General features: G+C 40.6%; 1 protein-coding gene across 50 annotated transcripts in view; it reads left to right on the plus strand.

The window, feature by feature from the left end:
• The window catches only part of TENM3 (teneurin transmembrane protein 3), a 1,268,022-nt gene that overhangs the window by 1,019,404 nt on the left and 230,804 nt on the right, over positions 1–17,814 (plus strand). For 5 of the 50 annotated variants that reach the window (XM_083459466.1, XM_083459468.1, XM_083459469.1 and 2 more), the window contains exon 1: positions 16,764–17,157. The exons of 40 other annotated variants lie outside the window; for them this stretch is intronic. The gene's annotated coding sequence lies outside the window, so the exon portion shown is untranslated. Of the gene's footprint in view, positions 1–16,762; positions 17,158–17,814 lie in introns of those variants that run through there. 5 more of the 50 variants (XM_083459460.1, XM_083459464.1, XM_083459467.1 and 2 more) reach the window with 3 other exon arrangements.

The following is a 17,814-nucleotide window of genomic DNA, read 5'->3' on the forward strand; positions in this document are numbered from 1 at the left end:
CACCATTTGGAAGACTCTCTGATTGCCTGTGGAAAGCCCAAGGGCAATTATGAGTTATGGTCAGCAGCTGTGTATGCCTAGGTGCTTAGCAGGGCTGGCCTTAATCAGCCTTAGACGATGAACTTCCTTGTATTCAGCTGCAAAGTAGTGCTCCATCTCACCAGTACAAAATGGGAGTTTGCCTACATTTGGAGGTTCATAGTGAGCAAGATCCTCTTTTTCTGTACAGGAAGCATAGTGTCCCTTGTGCAATATATACTGCTTCCTTTTAATGGGGAAGGGTTGCTTGTTCAGTACAGAGTTAGGTTGTATTGGAGAAAATATAGGAGGCATGTACACATGCTTGCCTGTGTGTTTTGTCCTTACATCAGTAACTGTAATGGTGGAGTCGAGATTTCTGTTGGGTGTTAGTGTCTGCAATTCCGAGGTGGAGCGCATAGAAGGATTCTCAGAAGACCAGGGTTAGTAATATTTCTTTCTTTATTAGTGCATAATGTTTGTTTCTGAGAAATGTTCCCTTTTTGTGCAAGTGTCCTTTCACCAGTTTCCATCACTAAGCCCCCCAATGTTTTCTAAGTTCTGTAGACACAATTATGAATGAAAGAATCCTCTGCCATTTACCTAATGCATTATGTGTATATTTCGTTTTATATCTTACTTGTGGTACACTGATTGACTGCATGGTTAGGACTGTGTAAAAGTTGAGGAGACTACAGATTGAGCTGGTGTAATGTTACATTGCCAGAGATAAGACTGACCTGGAATTCAGCATAGGATTCTGACTATGTCTAGTTCCTCACCTGCCACACTGGATTGCCGCTTAATTTTTTTACCCTTGGGCTTGCACAATTGTACTGGTATAATGGTTGTGCTGGCATAATATAATTCTGGTGCTGCATCAGCATAAATCTCCAGTGGACGTGCATTGTATCATATCTGCACCAACTCAGGGATAGCATTGCACTTAAACCCCACACACTTCCAAAAAATGGTTGTTTCTTTATCTTTCTTTCTTTTTAATAGTGTACTTGATGTGATTTGGGAGGATTTAATGGCTAAACCTTCAGCTCAGAATGAAAGGAAAGTGAAATGGCTCTACTATAGCTTTGAATATTGAAAGTTTTTTTCCTGATAGATTAAAATAGGCCTCCATTAGAGGGAGTTATACATTCATCATTAAATGTATCTGAAAGGTTTTCAAAACATCATAGGTGCTGTAGATTATCTCTTGGCAGCTGCAGAGCATTTCTAGAATAATTTCTACTCCATTCTGTCCCATAATACTCAGGGTAGATTTGAAATGCTCCCTCCACCCCTCGGTTACAAGTACCATGCTCACATTTCTGCTCTAAACATTGAGAAAGTGGAAAATGATTAAAAGGTGTTGCATTATATTGCATTTCTGTATGCTATTAGTGAGATTTAGAGAAGGAAGCAATATTTTAGCCATCTTCCTCCTCCCTCCTTTCTTTGATTTGGCCATGTTACTTCTAGTCTGGTTATTTTAGGAAATGGCTACTTTGCTTATATTCCCCAAATAAGATTAATAGCTGCAAGCGCAATGTAATATCAGTGGGAGCTGATCATGGCCATACCCATTCCCAAAAAGTACTCACATAAAGTTTAGAAGAGCAGACACACAGTACACCAGAATTATTTTGACACCCTGTCAGAAGCTGCCCCACCAAATCCCTCAAACTTATTTTTTCATGGTACACACTTCTGAATTAAGGCAAACATAGGGTGAGCAATTCACCGGAGTAATTCAATTATAGCCAGCAGTGTAACCTGCCTGATGTCGGTGGCTATTATCCTAGGCAAGCTTAAATGCATTGCATTTCCAATCCTCTGGTTCCATTGTGACATTGCTTTCTGTTAGTTGCCTTGGCTGCTAGTGCTAAAGAGGAAAGTCTCCTACTTGAAAATATAGTATAAAACTAGCCTGAAGGAGCAGGTCTCTATGTGCATTAATATGCAATAAAACACTTCAAGGTATGTTGTAAATGCACTGGTAGGTGCATTATAGCACTCAGGCTTGTGCCTAACAGCCTGCCTAAAAACACATCTATCACTAGGCTGAAAACATACCCATTGAATGTTAGTTTAATGTAGATGGTTCTGGTTGTGCAAGAAGTAGTAGCTGTGAAATATGGAATACATTTCCTTGAGTTACAAAACTCTTTTCCCTAGAAGTGGAAATAAATTACACATTTCACAGCAATTCATGTTACAGTTCTCTCTTCCTCTTTCTCTTTATAAATTCAAACCAAGAGCATTTATTTATATATATTTTACTTTTTTACCATATTAAAATTGTAAAATTGAAATCGTGACAAAGGCGGGTGATCACAATGTGGCAACTGAATTGATCATTGAAATTGATAGGTCATCAAGCATTTTAGGAGGCGGATGTCATATGACATAACTAGGGCTGCAAATACTTTTGGTGCCTCTGGAAGTGAAAGGCATCAAAGTGTTTCTAAGGTTGCAGGCACCAGGGGATTTGGAGGGAACAGTGCCAGGAAGGTGTATTTGTGGTTCATCGTGGAGCAGGGAGACAAGAGGGAAGCAGGAGATGGCCCGTAAATGATGGAGGCTTTTAGGATATTGAGTAGGAAGTGAATAAATTGCTTTGGAGTTTTTGAAGCATGGCAGGCAGAAGAGTTGAGAGCAATGGTGAGACAGTAGTTATATCAGAAGAAAGGTGAGTATGTTGCATTTCAATGGGGAGAAAAGTTAAAGCATTTCAGAATGGTGTGAAATAGGGAATCTAGAAATCTGTTTTTGGCCTTAACAAATAGGCTTCTTAAATTAGAAGAGAGTGCAGGAAAAATTGAAACTGGTAGGTTACTGGAGTGATCACAAAGCTCTATAGAGGTAGGACAGAAAGTAAGTGTGCACAGTTCAAAGAACTGGAAACTTACGACCAAAATTATTGAATCATTTCCCAACTATCTTCTGCATACTAGGCAGGCAAATACGTAGCTTTAAAGAGCAGCAGCAGCAGCAGCTGAACTCACAGATCCAGACCTTGGCTTCTATAATGTTCAGTGCAAGTAACTCCAATGTTAGGGTTGCCATATGTCCTTTTTCCAGGACACACCCTCTTTTTCATGGGTAGAGTCATCATAGCGATCCATAGTTAAAAGTAGAAGTTGGCAAATGTGTCCTCTTTTTTGGTCTTCAAAATACGGTAGGGCTGCCAGATGTCTGGGTTTTCCTGGACACGTCCAGGAATCACTCAGAAAAATCGGGGGGAATTTTTGCCGAATTGATAAAATGTCTGGGAAGACCCAGATGTATGGCAAGTCAGGCTATCTTTATTTTTAAAATCTTTTAAAAAAATCAAAAGAAAGTCCCAAGACAGACAAACACCTATATGGCAATCCTATAAATATCAAGGTTTTACATGGTAATTAAAGGGAAATGACTATTGTATAATAGCTTTGAAAAGCACGTCTACATACAAAGTCTATTCAAGCATTTCTAATAGCAAGAGATGTTTGAAATACCTACTGCATTAGAGAGAACAGAGTGGATTTTTCCTTTCTCTGAGAACATGTACACTTTTACAGATAGGGCTGCTTTGTTGGTGGTCTTTACCAATTCTTGTTGGTTAAGTATAATGTTGTTTCTTCAGGAAAGCCAATTTTCTGTGCCAGACCACTATACAAAACCATATATTATTATTTCAGGATGTCTGCAAATACCTTACTGTGGGTGGGATTTCTTACAGTTCTGTGCAGACATGTTAGGCTGCCTCTTCTATTTTTTATTTTATTTTCCATTTTCAGATAAATCCCTTGTTGCTACATAAGCATCAATTTCTAATTAAAAAATATGCTACTTAAACAGAAGGTACTGGCACTATAGGAATAAGAGCCAAAAACTTAAGTCCAAGCCTCCAGGTCACTTGGAGGCTGTTGTATTATGGAGATTAGACAGTATGGAAGCACTGCTGGCTGTAGCTGTGTAGGCAACTGGTTCCCTGCCAGATAAAAGCCAATGTGCAGCAGCTGCTAGCAGACGAAAATGTGAGAAAATGGCAGGTTATGAAAGAGAGAGCAAGTGGACTGATGGGATTCCAGTGGAAGAATTGTAAAAGGTTCCCCCCCCCCCCATACTGCCCTGAGCCCAGCCTTGGCTGGGGAGGGCGGGGTATAAATAAAAATTTATTATTATTACTACTACTATATGTAGAAGTCAGAAAATGCATTTGGACTACTGCTGAAATTTATTTTCTTTTAAAAAAATATTTTTATTGAAAGTTTTCAACATAGCTTAGAATAAAAACTAAGCTATGCTAAATAAAAAGAATAAAAGAAAACAAAAATAAAAATAAAGACATAAAGAAGCAGGGAAATATGAGAAAAGAAAAAATGAATGCAAAAGCTCTATCACAATTACATCAAATCCTTTTTCCCATGCACAGAAAGTAGACCTTTTCACCTCTTACCTGGGAGCATATCTTTCTTCCCCCAGCCTCCCACTCTTGGAGAGCCTTTTTACCCGGCCTCTCATACAGAGCCCCTCATCTTTGATCTGTCACCTTCCTATGTATATTTTCATCAATCCAAAATAGGGAGCTTCTAAGAGCTAAAAATAAAAGCAGCTAGACTAAAAGGAAAAAAGAGGGGCTTCCGATTCTCTATTTGTCAATTATATATAATAACAATCATTCAAAATATTCAAAGCATTTACCACAGGATAACATAGAGCTATATATTATATAGATGTTTATCAATCTACTAGGCATAATTCTTCCCTGGCATCACAAATTCACCTTTTTCCACTCAAAAAGTCCAGAAGTAATTCTTAAATTTTTGTTCTCCAAGATTGTCCCTTCGCCAGTCCAGTTTAATAAATTTCTCTCCAAGGATTCCATCTTAATACTAGTCCTTCTTTTTCTGCTTTTTCCAATTCTTTCCAGCATCAGTCATCAGAGGCTTAGAAACTTCTCGTCTTGCAGTTGTCTCTTTGAACTAAATTGTCTTCTGCCCTCGTCTCCTGTCTTCTCCAATCATAAAGTCCATCAACAAACCAGCTTTACTTGTTTGCTTTGGACTTTCAGGCAGCTGCAAGGCCGATGTCTCCTGTAGCTCTCTGCACTCCTGCAACTCTCATATGGCAGGTCCTGGGCATTCTCCTGTTCAAGAATGTTTCTCTTGAAATTTTATGCATTTTGGCTCTTAGTTCTACAAGTTACTCATTCAACATTTGCCTTATGATGATCAGAAGGGTATTCAACCCTTCTGTGACGTAGTGGCATAGTGGAGGGCACAAAATTGTTAGGGGCGCAAAATTTCAACACCTAGTGCAGCGTCAACACAGCTGCACACTTCTGTTGCTGGGCTCCATTGAAAACATGTTCTCAATGCAAACCATGAAGTGACCTCTCCAAACAATGGAGAGTTGAATGCACATATGTACTCCATCCATTTCCCTCCCTCCCACGCCCCTCCCCCCCTGCACAGCCGTGGGCACTAGCAACCCACACCATGCCATTCAATAATATTTTTGCCATGTTTCTGTTGGTGTTCTATTTTTTGTTGGTGTTTCCCTTCGTTATCTTCCTTCCAGGACTTTAGTTATGTTTACACATTCTTTCTTCAGATAAGGACAGGCTTCTATTTTATCTTGGTTATTTTAATCACCACATAATTATCTCTGCCAGTGGGAGCATGGGCAACAGATAACTTAGTCTGCCATTTTCCTCTCTGGAAGTCCTGACTACTGCTGAAATTTCTTCAGGATTCACAGTGAGGTGTCCATTTCTGGAAAAGAAAAAACTATGATTCCAAAAAGCTATGTTGCTTTTTCTTCTGGGAAGGAATTAGCTTGTCCCCTCCCCCATGGTAACACTAAGTGGGTGGGTGTTTTTAAATGAAGCAAACAAATTTGCAATATACCTGTATCATAATGTTATTTTGCATTGAAATAAATGCATTCTTTTTTTGCAAAATACTATGCTAATCTTGAAACTTTTAAGGAATTATCACAATTACTTCAAGTTTTAGATTCTTAATTCTCATTTTAAAAACAAGGTGGCATCACACAATTTGAATCTTCCTAGTTGAAAGTGTTTGTTGATCTAAGACCCTAAAGTATGGACTCAAGGAAATAATTTGTCCTTAAGCACTTAACCAGCACTCCTGTTTCATGTTCCAATATGATAACAAAAGTATGCATGCTTCATTTGTACAATAACTGTCTCTTTTATTAAACATCTGATGCCTGTGTGCCCTTTTTCTCTGAAGTCCACTGATTAACTGATGCTATCTTCACTTGTGCTCAGAGCCTAGGGGCAATTAACTGATTAAAACTGTTTTCAGATCATGAAAAACATAACTGTTCAGGTTTTGGTTTTGGGATATGAACTGAGTGAGTTTCTTTGTATCATACATAGTATGTTTTGGGGGATGGGGTTGGCTGTGATTCAGACAGATCAACCTCCTGTGAAGAGGCTGCATCCTAAAGTTTCAATGTTGTATTTTAATCTTTTTTAAAATTGTATTTTAATCAACTTGTTTTTATTATTGGTTGTTAGCCGCCCTGAGCCCGGTCTTGCCTGGGGAGGGCGGGGTATAAGTAAACATTTATTATTATTATTATTATTATTATTATTATTATTATTATTATTTGAATAATGTCATTAAAATCTGAGACATTAGTCACATTGTCATTAACATATTATAAATGTAGCAAAATTATATGGGAGCAGTCATGTGCCTATGGATATTACAGAGTAGAATTCCTGCTTCTTTGGGTAGGAGAAGGCATTTTGGCTTGGGTGGTCGCATATACATCCTTTAAAAAGAGAAAATGCATCACCAAAGAAGCGTACATATCTGCATATATATGTATAGGCACAAATTTTGAACTAATAATATAATAGAAATACAAACATAGATGTAAAGTCCTGCATTCCTGCTCAATGTGCTGTCTGGATCCAAAGTGTTGATGAGCAGCAACAACCCTGCTCACTATTCTTAGGATTCTCTATCTTTAAACTTTTAACTTGGAACCATAGAGTTTGAAGGGCTAGACATTAATTCACATAGAAGACAGAGGTCAGCCCTCTCAATTTTGTTTTATTTTTAAGGAGTAGGAAACATGGCTCTCACATTTAACAAAAATAAACTAAAAACCCAGTTCTGTCATTTTATTAAAAAGTATCCAGTTTCAAAAAAAAATTAAAAGAAAAGAAAATATTACTGCCCCCCCACATCCCTAAATTTGTAATCTGCTTGGACAAATAGTTTTCAATCTTGTCCAATTAGGCCTGCATTACCTTCATCCTGGGACGCGGGTGGTGCTGTGGGTTAAACCACAGAGCCTAGGACCTGCCAATCAGAAGGTTGGTGGTTCGAATCCTCGCGACGGGGTGAGCTCCCATTGCTCAGTCCCTGCTCCTGCCAACCTAGCAGTTCGAAAGCACGTCAAAGTGAAAGTAGATAAAAAATAGGTACGGCTCCGGCGGGAGGGTAAACGGCGTTTCTGTGCGCTGCTCTGGTTCGCCAGAAGTGGCTTAGTCATGCTGGCCACATGACCCGGAAGCTGTACACCGGCTCCCTCGGCCAATAAAGCAAGATGAGCGCCGCAACCCCAGAGTCGGTCACAACTGGACCTAATGGTCAGGTGTCCCTTTCCTTTACCTTTACCTTCATCCTGCATGATGATACCTTCCATTTTAAAAACAAAACAAAACACCCACCTTCATCTTTCATTTCTTCTGCAGTGGAGCAGCTTCTTCCTTCTGTTCCTGCACTGACAGCTGAAAACAGTTAATTACACTGTTTTCATTGCTTTTTAGTATTTCTCTTACCCACCTTCTCTGTCTTAAGTGTGTTTTTTTGTTTTCAACTTCTGCATCCTCCATCTTTGCTATCTAAAAGCTTTCTTTTGGTGAACTTGTAAGAGCTTAACTCTTGTGGAGTTCTTCAGTGACAATTGGTTTTAATTTTCAGAAAACAACCCTTTTAGACATTGTTTAAGGAATATTACAGCTTCAGTGAAACACTGCTCTACCTTCTGAACTGCATCTTCTTTGGTCTCTCTTTCTATCAAAGCCTAATTCTTTTCTTTCATCACTATGTAGCCTTTTACTTTGCTGAAGTGCTATGCTGGTTTCTTAACATAATTGTTAGGCAAATTACTCAGGTGGACCAAGTGCCCTAGGTTATTGTCTGATGATTCTTTTCCCTTCATGTTTGTTTGCATTTCTAGGAGCAGGATTTGTAGAATTTTGTAATCTGAAAAGCTGTTTGGATGGGGTGGAGATGTCCCATTGCCAGAGTGAAGGGCCCTGCTTGCACTTGCTGAAACTGCAAGCAGGTAGAAGCTACTCCTGACAGTATACTCACTGGCAGTATGTAAGACACTTGAAACATGGCATGTATGGAGCAGGGAGGGGCATAGAGATGAGCCAGCAAACTAACCTAAACTAGCCTGGAGCTAGCACAAACAGTATCAGCACAAATACTGCCCGCCCACCTTTCTCTCTGGCTGGCAATAGCAGCAGTAGCTTTGCTGTTCCGTTCAGCCTTGCTGCTCCCAGATGGGAGTTTGGATTCCACCATCATTGTTGGTTGTATTCATCATTAGAGTTAACAGGCATATTCCTGACAGTGCACTAGTGAGGATAAACCTTTGGTAAATGGAAAGAGTCTAAATCACCAGAACTTCACACCAAGAGAGAATTCTTAGGGATCTATGCATTTTAATTTGCTGGAGTGTCTGGATCATACTTTGAAGCACTGAGAGTGTAATCAAAACTCCCAGTTAGGAGCAGTGAGGCTGAATGGATTTTGTGGAATACCCGTTTAGTTGAGATTAGACAGTCCCATTTCCTGTTGAATTTCAGGTACCTGACAAGGACCTTACTACTTCAGCAGGCATTTAATAAAGTTTTGTGAATTATTGTGATTCATTTTACAATTTTATGTATGCTTCTTAGATACTACAGTAATTAAGTGTTGTAGAAATACATTAAATAAATATGTGGGGAGGCAAACATCTCCTCAGAGTATGACTGAAGTTCACTGATGGTCAGAACTGTCGCCTGCCCATCTCCCTGGTACTCTGAATACACAGGCAGTAGGTGTCTGCTTCCACAATGAATTATAAGTTGTATATTCTGGAGATAGGCTCCACCACAAGACAGACTATCACATCCCTTTTTTAAATTTAGTTAACTTAGCTGTATTTTATTAAGCATGAAGTGCTCTGGTTAATCCTTTTAGGAAATGCTGGTCTAGCAGAGGGGGAGGCATGACAAAATGGGAAAGTGCCACCCTGTGCCTGCCCCTTACCAGGGGTGTGGGGCAGTGGCTCCGAGGTTCCAATGAGAACTCCTAGAGCCCTGCAAGAGCTTGCAAGAGCTCACAGGGCTCTGGCCAGGTCTCACCAGAACCTTGAAGTTGCCACCAGTACTTCTCACTTCTATGGCAGGACCACCCTGTTGCCTTATTAATGATTGGCTAGAAACACCAAGGAAGTCACTGTCAGTATATCAGTCACATATAGATCCAAGCTTGGTAATTCCTATTTGAAGTTGACTCTTGGCATCCTTTGGTATTGTGTATATTTTGTATCAGAGATGTCTAAGAAGAAAATTCACACTAAAAAGCAAGGCATTTCAAACAGATACTGCCAAGAAAAGGGTTCAATAAAGCCCATAGGTTATTCTTCAGCACAGAGTCTTTGAGGAGCTTGGGGGCACTGAATCAGAGATTCACCTCTTCTTTTGCTCTCAGAATGGGTAATAACGAAGCTGAACTATTCCGAAACAAGCCAAGCTGAAAGGTCAGTCCCTAACTATTTCCCTCCGTCTGCTCCAATTTGGAAGCACGGCAGACCAGGCTCCATACATGCAGTGTTTGCTTCAGTGGAATCCTTCCTGTACTGCTTCATTCCACTGACTTTTCATTTGGAACACTGTGGATAATTGGTGAATCATTCCGTAGAAGAAGATTCCTTCCCTACTTTCAGATCTCCGTATCACAAAGTGCTTTTGAAATTTCCAAACTCAGCAGGGAACTAGGCTGTTTTTCAGGGAAATAAGATAACTGCCCCACTGTCTGTATTTAAGCCTTTAGCCTCACCTAAAGGGCTCACTGGATCATAGCCATGGACAAAAGAACCACTGAGTGAGTGTAATTTATGGAATGCAACTGGTATTTTACTAGTACTGGGAGGTTGCGCTTGGAAATTCATCTGGAACGAGGCCTCAGCACAGGGTTTTTCAAAACCAGATTTCCCAACTGCACAAATTCCCCATCAGATACTCCACCCTAAAAAAAGCCAGAATGAACACAAAGCATTCTTTGCTCCTTGTTTACATCCTGTATCAGTGGTGGCTTCTCCACAGGAGTCGTTATTATCTACTGTGCAATAATTAGCAGGACAATCCAATGGCCCTTGCATTGAGGTAAACTCCAACTCAATGGCACACTGTTACGAGGGCTACTGGGTCATCCTGAAAGTTATCTGTCTAGTCCTGCTGCCTCATCAACTTTGTGCTGCCAACAGTGGTGTCTCTCAAATACCTGACTTCTCCAGTTTTCACCAAGGATGCCTGTTAAGCACAGCTCGGCTGCTGGCTTAAACTGGTCCATTTTATGCCACAGTCAATAGGACCTGCTCTGCAGACTTTCAATGCTGATTGCTGTTAACTCACAGAAGAAACAGGACAACTCCTGACACCATATGGTATTATTATTTGGGTGTCTTCTTGTCCAGCCCTTCCGCAGAACTTAGCCCTGCTTCTACTAAGTTCTTATAGTGAAGATTCACTGTTCATTCTATCTCAGTTTAGAAAAATATTGTAGGATCAGTAAGAACTCTTTCTTAAGAGCCTGCAGGTTCCTTCTCCTACATTTCCAACCATCTGTATTTCCCAACTGTGCACAAAAAGATCCCTGTCTCAGCAACAGAAAAGCTAAAGAACAGGGAGAGAAGATAGCTAAAGATAAGTGACCTAGAAAAGAGAGGATGAGCAGGACTGATAGATGTGGTAACAGTGGGCTAGATGGTCTATAAGCCTGGTTCATTTGTGCTCAGCGAGCACCAGAATACAACTTTTAGAGGAAAGGCCATGGCTTAGCGGTAGAATGCATTCTTTGGGTCCAAAAGGCCCTAGATTCAGTCTGTGGGATCTCCCAAGTAGATCAGGAAAAGACTTTTGTTTGAAACTCTGGAAAGCTACTGGTATATGGTATACACAAATATTGAGGCAGATGGACCAATTTTCAGACTCAATAGAAGGCAGCTTCATGTGTTCTTATATGTTTAATGAAAAATGCATCCAAATACACTTTCCCATCCACGTTCTGTTGTGATTAGTCAGCTATATGCAACTGGATCAGGGAAGGGAGTTGGCCTGATTGACCATTTTTACACCCTTGTCATCGCAAAAAAACATTTCAGAAAGGGATGCAAAAAAATAACCAAAAGATGGGACACAGTGTTTGCTCTCTCTCTCTCTCTCTCTCTCTCTCTCTCTCTCTCTCTCTCTCTCTCTTTCTCTCTCTCTCTCTCTCTCTCTCACACACACACACACACACACACACACACACACATACACACGCACAGAGAGAGAGAGAGAATTGGTTTTATATCATGTTTTTATTCGCTTAGGATTAGAATGAGAAATAGGATCATGCTAGTTAAAGTTGCTCGTTAGGAGGGTGATCACCCATTTGCAGAACAAGGAAACATCAAATCAATCCAGATAATAACTAGGAATATTTGTGGTCTAAAATGGATAGTCTTATGGACTAAGTAATAGAAATGAAATGAGATTTAATAATACAAATTAGAAGAATATTAAAACAAAGTCTTTGGGGGCCCTTGGGAGCTAATAATGAGCATTTTTGTTATCTGCTGGGAACTGGAAGCTGGGAGCAACAGGAAAAGAGGAGAGCCAGGGTCTTGGTTAATCACAAAAGGATTATAAGCTATAACATTAAAAAAAGCAACGAATACATTTCTATGATGTGTTAAACATAACAATTTCAGTAGAAATTGGAAAATATTAATACCTCTGTTTAACACGCTTGTATCTTTTTCCAAACAGTGTCAAGCCATTCAGGAGTGGGGGAAATGTCCCACAATCTTTCTGCATTCCTTTAGCACCTAAATTCTGGACATGTCTGGTTAATTGGAAAATCTTGATTACTGACTTCATGTGATAGGCAGTGAATTGTTTATAGCAAACCAGCTGCTACAAAACCTGTATTGGGACTGAATATGTGGCATTGGTGGTATGACAATGACTCTTGATTGTGATGAGCCAATTTTCTTACCAGTCAGGTAGGATTTTGATTCTAAACTACTTATTTGACTTGTTGTTCGCCCCAAATGAGAAATATCAATTAATAAATTTACTAATGTAAAATCTAATCATGTTGTTCCTACATGATATGGCTCCCTAAAACTTAAGATAATATGTAATTTTCACTTGGGACTGCAACTGTCACAGATGCAGCAAAATCTAAGTACCGTATTTTTCGCTCTATAACACGCAGCCGACCATAACATGCACATAGTTTTTAGAGGAGGAAAATCCGTAGGCATGCCACCCGTAGGCATTCCCTCCATAACACGCACAGACATTTCCCCTTACTTTCTAGGAGGAAAAAAGTGAGTGTTATGGTGCAAAAAATACGGTATTTCTGCATAGGCATGTCCCTTATGTATGCCTCCACAGATCTGTTCGCTAGGAAGAGGGTCACTCCTCAGTGCCACAAGAACCTCCTCTTCCCATCTCCCTATTTGGAGGAGAGGTAGAAAGGTTCCTTATGTTATACAGCTGAACTCTGGAGCAAGCAGAAGTGATTTTGCTACCTCAGGAACCCAGAGTATTAAAAAGAATTTCACCTCACTACTCCATGCCCCTGAGCTTTGAAGGAGATAGAAGTAGTGTGAGAGACCTGCCACTTCTAAAGCTCAGCATAACATGAGAGAGGCTTGTGCTTCTCTCCACCAAATTATCTTCATGCACAAAGGATGTGGTGGATTCAGTGGTGACCACCATTTATTGCTTACCTGATAACCCAAAGAAAAATTTGTGGACCCCTAATAAAACAACTTCTTGGAACAATCCCCCCCCATAAGATGGTAATCTGACACTGAAAGCCTTGAGCTATCCTTTGTCAACAAATGCTGTATTGCAGTGTTATTTAATCACATTGGTTCTCAATTTCTATGCATAGCAACCCCAACTTGCAAATCTTTATTTACCCCACATAATTGTTTCTACTCTTTTCCAACATCCAGCTTACTAAATTAAAATTTACCTTGTGGTCATATAAGCAATAAGCAAAACTGAATGTGAGCTGGCTGCTAAATAACAGCACCCTACCAGCAAGAGTTATACATCATGCAGGAGAGGACCTTTTCCATGGGGATGCCCTATATGTGGAAAACCATCCCGTCAGATGTCTGGCTGGCACTGATCCTGTTTATATTCCAGTACCATCTTAATATATGGCAAGTTTGGTCAACCGTTCATGGATTATTAATTTTTTCAGATTAGAAGTGCAACCATTCCTTAGTTGTTATGCTGTTCATTGATTTTTACTTGCTTTCTTGCTAGTATTAATTGAAATGATTGCTTGCTTTTATTGCAATTTTATTGTACCCCGCCTTTGAATCATTACTATGACGACAGGTCATAAATACTCTAAAGAAACTATATATGTGGTTGCAGTTTCAATTTCTCCTGGGCAGTTTGTGGATTCATTATAAAATTTAATATAGAGATGTAACGTTAAGGATGTGGTCGGTTATTTAAAATAAATATGTGAAGTTCCTTTCTCATCTCCACAACTCTCTGCAAAGTGCACCTCTCCACTTTGCCTATTCCTTCTCCCAACTTTCTTTTCCTTCTTAAATTTCTCTCTCTGCCCCTTTCCTTTTTTCATCATTTTACTCTGCTACTCTTCCACTACTACCCCATGACAGCCTCCTGCTTCCTTCTCAGAACTCTTTTTAGGACCCCACTTCTTTTTCCCCTCTCTAGGTCTTTGTATCTGCCCCATTTCTGTGTAGGATCAGAGCAGTGCAGCCAATGGTATCTGTATATTTCTGTCTGCCCTGACCCTTAGTGACATTAGGGAAGCTTCTTGTTGTTTAGTGCAATACAGATGTTCATGAGATGGAAAAAATATTGCCCACTCTAGCGTACTGACACAAAATGGAGTTTATCATCAAAACCATGATGCAGTCTTAAAAAGAAACTAGAGTTTTATATTCTAGATATTCTATCTCCAGTGTTACTATTTATTTTACTATTTCATCTTCAACCAACAAGCTTTAAAACAACAAAAGCAACCACCGCATTTTACTTGCATGACAAGGAGTTTGGAGACACACACATGCTAATTGGCTTGATCCTCATTATTTGAAATTAAAATGTCATACTTTCCTTGGGAGAAGGTGATGTTGCCCTGGTACTTGATAGCCAAATTAAAATAATTGGGTCGTTTTAATTTTGCCTGTCTATATTTTATAACTCTGATTGGATAATAAATTTCTTAATACTTCTGTATTATTTGGAAATAACTGGGTATAGAGATTATAACTTCAAAGTGATTATGACTGGAATTTTTTCTAGCTTTTGGGGTTTCTTATTACTGGTTTTGCTTTAATTAGTTTAAAGTAAAGATGTGATTCACTATTATTAAAGTGGACTCTGACTTTATTTATTTTACATCTTTCATATAGAATACTGATGAACAATATATTTAGGTAATATTTTGAAATATTTGAGAATTATTTTGGTCATATTTAGTTTCTCTTCAGGATACAGATCTAAAACAGAACCTTTCCAGTAGACTTAACTTAACAGTATAATATATAAATAATATAGAATAGGAAACTATGAAAGCAGATGGATGTTTGAAAATGGACCTTGAAGATGATACTGTGACATGATCATAGGAACTAAGGGGTGGGGGGATGAATGTAGTGGAGACGTTCTGAATTGGCAAGAGCCAAGGCCAACATGCAGAATGTTATAGCAGCTGAGATGAGGTGCTGTTGTTGCGTGAGCAAGAGGAGAGTCAGGATAAATATCATGGGTTTACAATTGTGTTGCAGCCCTTTAATCCAGTTATGCAGGCATGTCCAGATGGCAGCTGCTTGCTGCATTGGTGGAAGAAAGAGTCTAGAGAAAGGCAGGTCCTCATACTCTCCTGTGCTCCAAGCAGGATTCAGCTGTATAGGCTACTCACCCTTCCTTGAGACCCCTGTTGGGACTGGTTTGAGACGCAGGTTGAATGCTATGTATGCACCTGGTATGAAGTAAAGGAAAAGGGCTGTTGCTAAGTATGGAGCATGGAGAGGCCCCCAGGTTCCTGGCATCTTCGTATAGGACTAATAAATATCTATTTCTCAGACACTGCAGAATGCTAGTCAGGTTCTTATACTTCTTATGTTCCTGTAGTGATGGAGATTTGATGAATATTCATAAAGCTGGGTTTCATCCAGGTAGTGCAGGAAATAGCTGTGCTGAAACAGTACATTTGATAGACCTTTTCAAACAAAACAAGGACACATCTAAACAGATAAAAAAAATACATCTGGAAATAGTGTGTTGTGGTTTCTAGGACTGTGGGCCGGAGCATTGTGCATTTTTAAAACTGCAAAGCCCTTTAAAGCTGTTGTACGCTTCTATTTTTACTGGACTTTTTAGATACTGTACTGCAGTATTGTGATGCAGTTTTGTACTTTTGCTTGTGAGCAAAGCAGATGAGTGTTTATGGTGCAGAGTATAGAATTTAGAAATAACTGTGGAAAGGGGACAAAAGTGAAGTTCCATGTGTGAACGCAGTAATTCTTCAACAAACCGTGCACGATGCGTAGAAACAAACAAACAAAAAACCTTGTCTTCCTTTACACAGAACAAATTCAGTGGAGGTAGCTTGAATTTCTTCAAAGGAGGTGCAAGCTGCTTGACCAAGAAAAATGGCTAGTGTCAGGTCTCTGGATCATTACCTCCCTGCATTCTGGCCCAAATATTCCTTCATCTTCTGGATAGATGTGTGTGTCATTAATGCTAATGAGAATTAAGCACACATGGAAAAGGCAAGTGGATCCCATCCTTTCTCTCACGCATTCTGCATTCCTTTACAATGGAAAACCTGGAAGTCCTTGATCGCTGCTGGATGTGTGAAAATGCTGCAGGACCATAGATGCTCGCAACATGTTTGTATTAATCACATCTCGTTATGGCTGTCTCCATCTCGACTGGAAAGCTGCACCCGAGAGGCATCGTTTTAAGAACTGACAGTCGTATGGCATGTTCCTTCCTATTCCCCGTTTCAGGGACTTCTGCGAGGCACGCAAATGTGGAGAGCAGCACGGGCTGCTACAATTTCAGTCTTGTCAGGATAAAGATTCTTTCCCGACAGTCCAGGAATTGAAGCGCTCGGAAGGAAGTAAATCTTTCCATCTAGATGTATAATGCACACTCGGGGATTTTTTTAATTTTATTTTTTTAAGCGCCCGTCATGATCAGCCAGATTTTATGCTCGCGCTCTCTCTTTTGAACTGCCATAAATAAGATATAATAACTCCTTTCCAAATCTTTAAGGCTTAATGTGCTGTCTTTGGAAAAGCTGCTGTTTTGATGCTGCTCGTCAGCTTGGCAGCCTAGGCTGGCGTGTGTGTGTGTGTGTGTGTGTGTGTGCAATACGTTCAAAGGGGGGGGGGAGGCACTCTGGCGTGGTACGTGCCGGGAACAGCGACAGAGCGCGAGACATTTGTGGCCATCAGAAGTGATTTAAGAATCGCCCGAGGAAGCGGGGAGGCTGTGGCGAGCCGCGGCCTCGCAAGGGTTAAGGGACGCCTCGCCCGCCCTCCTCCCCCCGCCTGGGTGTAAACAGAGGAGCCTCAGCCTATCATGTCTGATTGCTGCTCGGTGCCTGAAGAGAAAGCCAGGCTCGGTAACATGATACATTCTAGACTGGTTCAACTTGGAAGCGCTGCGCTCGGCTCGTCGCGCCCAGACAGCGGAATCGCCGCCACGGGAAGGTGGGTGACTGCGAAGCGACCCTGTTGACCTTACAAGCCGAGGCGGGATAAAGTGCGATTTCTCACCTCGAGTGGAGCCACTTAGAAAGATTTCAGGCAGAACCGCCAGCGCTGCTCTAGGTAAATGTAGCGGGGTTTTCCTCGCTCCGCTGCTGCTGCTGCTGCTTTTCTGTACATCGCTTGCTCCGGCGTTGCAACGGGAGGGAGGAGGCTCCGCTTCTCTTTGAATCGGTGCGGAGAGGCTATGCTGGCGTTTGAAACGAGGTGGCTTTCTTTAACCCCTCAAGGGCTGAGCTGGCGAAGGCACAAGCTGAACTTTGCAGATCGCTTCTGCCTGCCAGATGCAGTTGCAAGTAGCTGTTCTCTTGCGAGCGAGCCTATTGTCCTTAACAGCACTTTAAATTTCATTCCTGGGCGAGGATGGGGTTCCGTCTGCCTAGATTGAAATTCACAGTAATTCCTTTTCGAGCTTTAGGAGTACCACGTTTCGCCATCCTTGCCTTTTGATGTAGCTCAGATTTTACGCAGGACTCCTCCAGGCTTTTGGACTTGATTAGTGCAAATCTACCGTGGCATTCTGAAAGGGCAGGGTATAAAATATTTCTAATTATGGAATCACCCGCTTGTGAGAATAGCAGACCTCATGTATGGCATTGGTTAGCAGACTGGCTTTTCTTTAAAAACAAAGTCCATAACGACAGAGCTAACTTTATAACTGCAAATGTAGTGTAGCTTAAAACAGCATGAAAGCAGGCTGGATTGATTTAGAAATAATTG

This window comes from Podarcis liolepis (genome assembly GCF_965112155.1).
Source record: "Podarcis liolepis genome assembly, chromosome: 9".
NCBI lineage: Eukaryota > Metazoa > Chordata > Lepidosauria > Squamata > Lacertidae > Podarcis > Podarcis liolepis.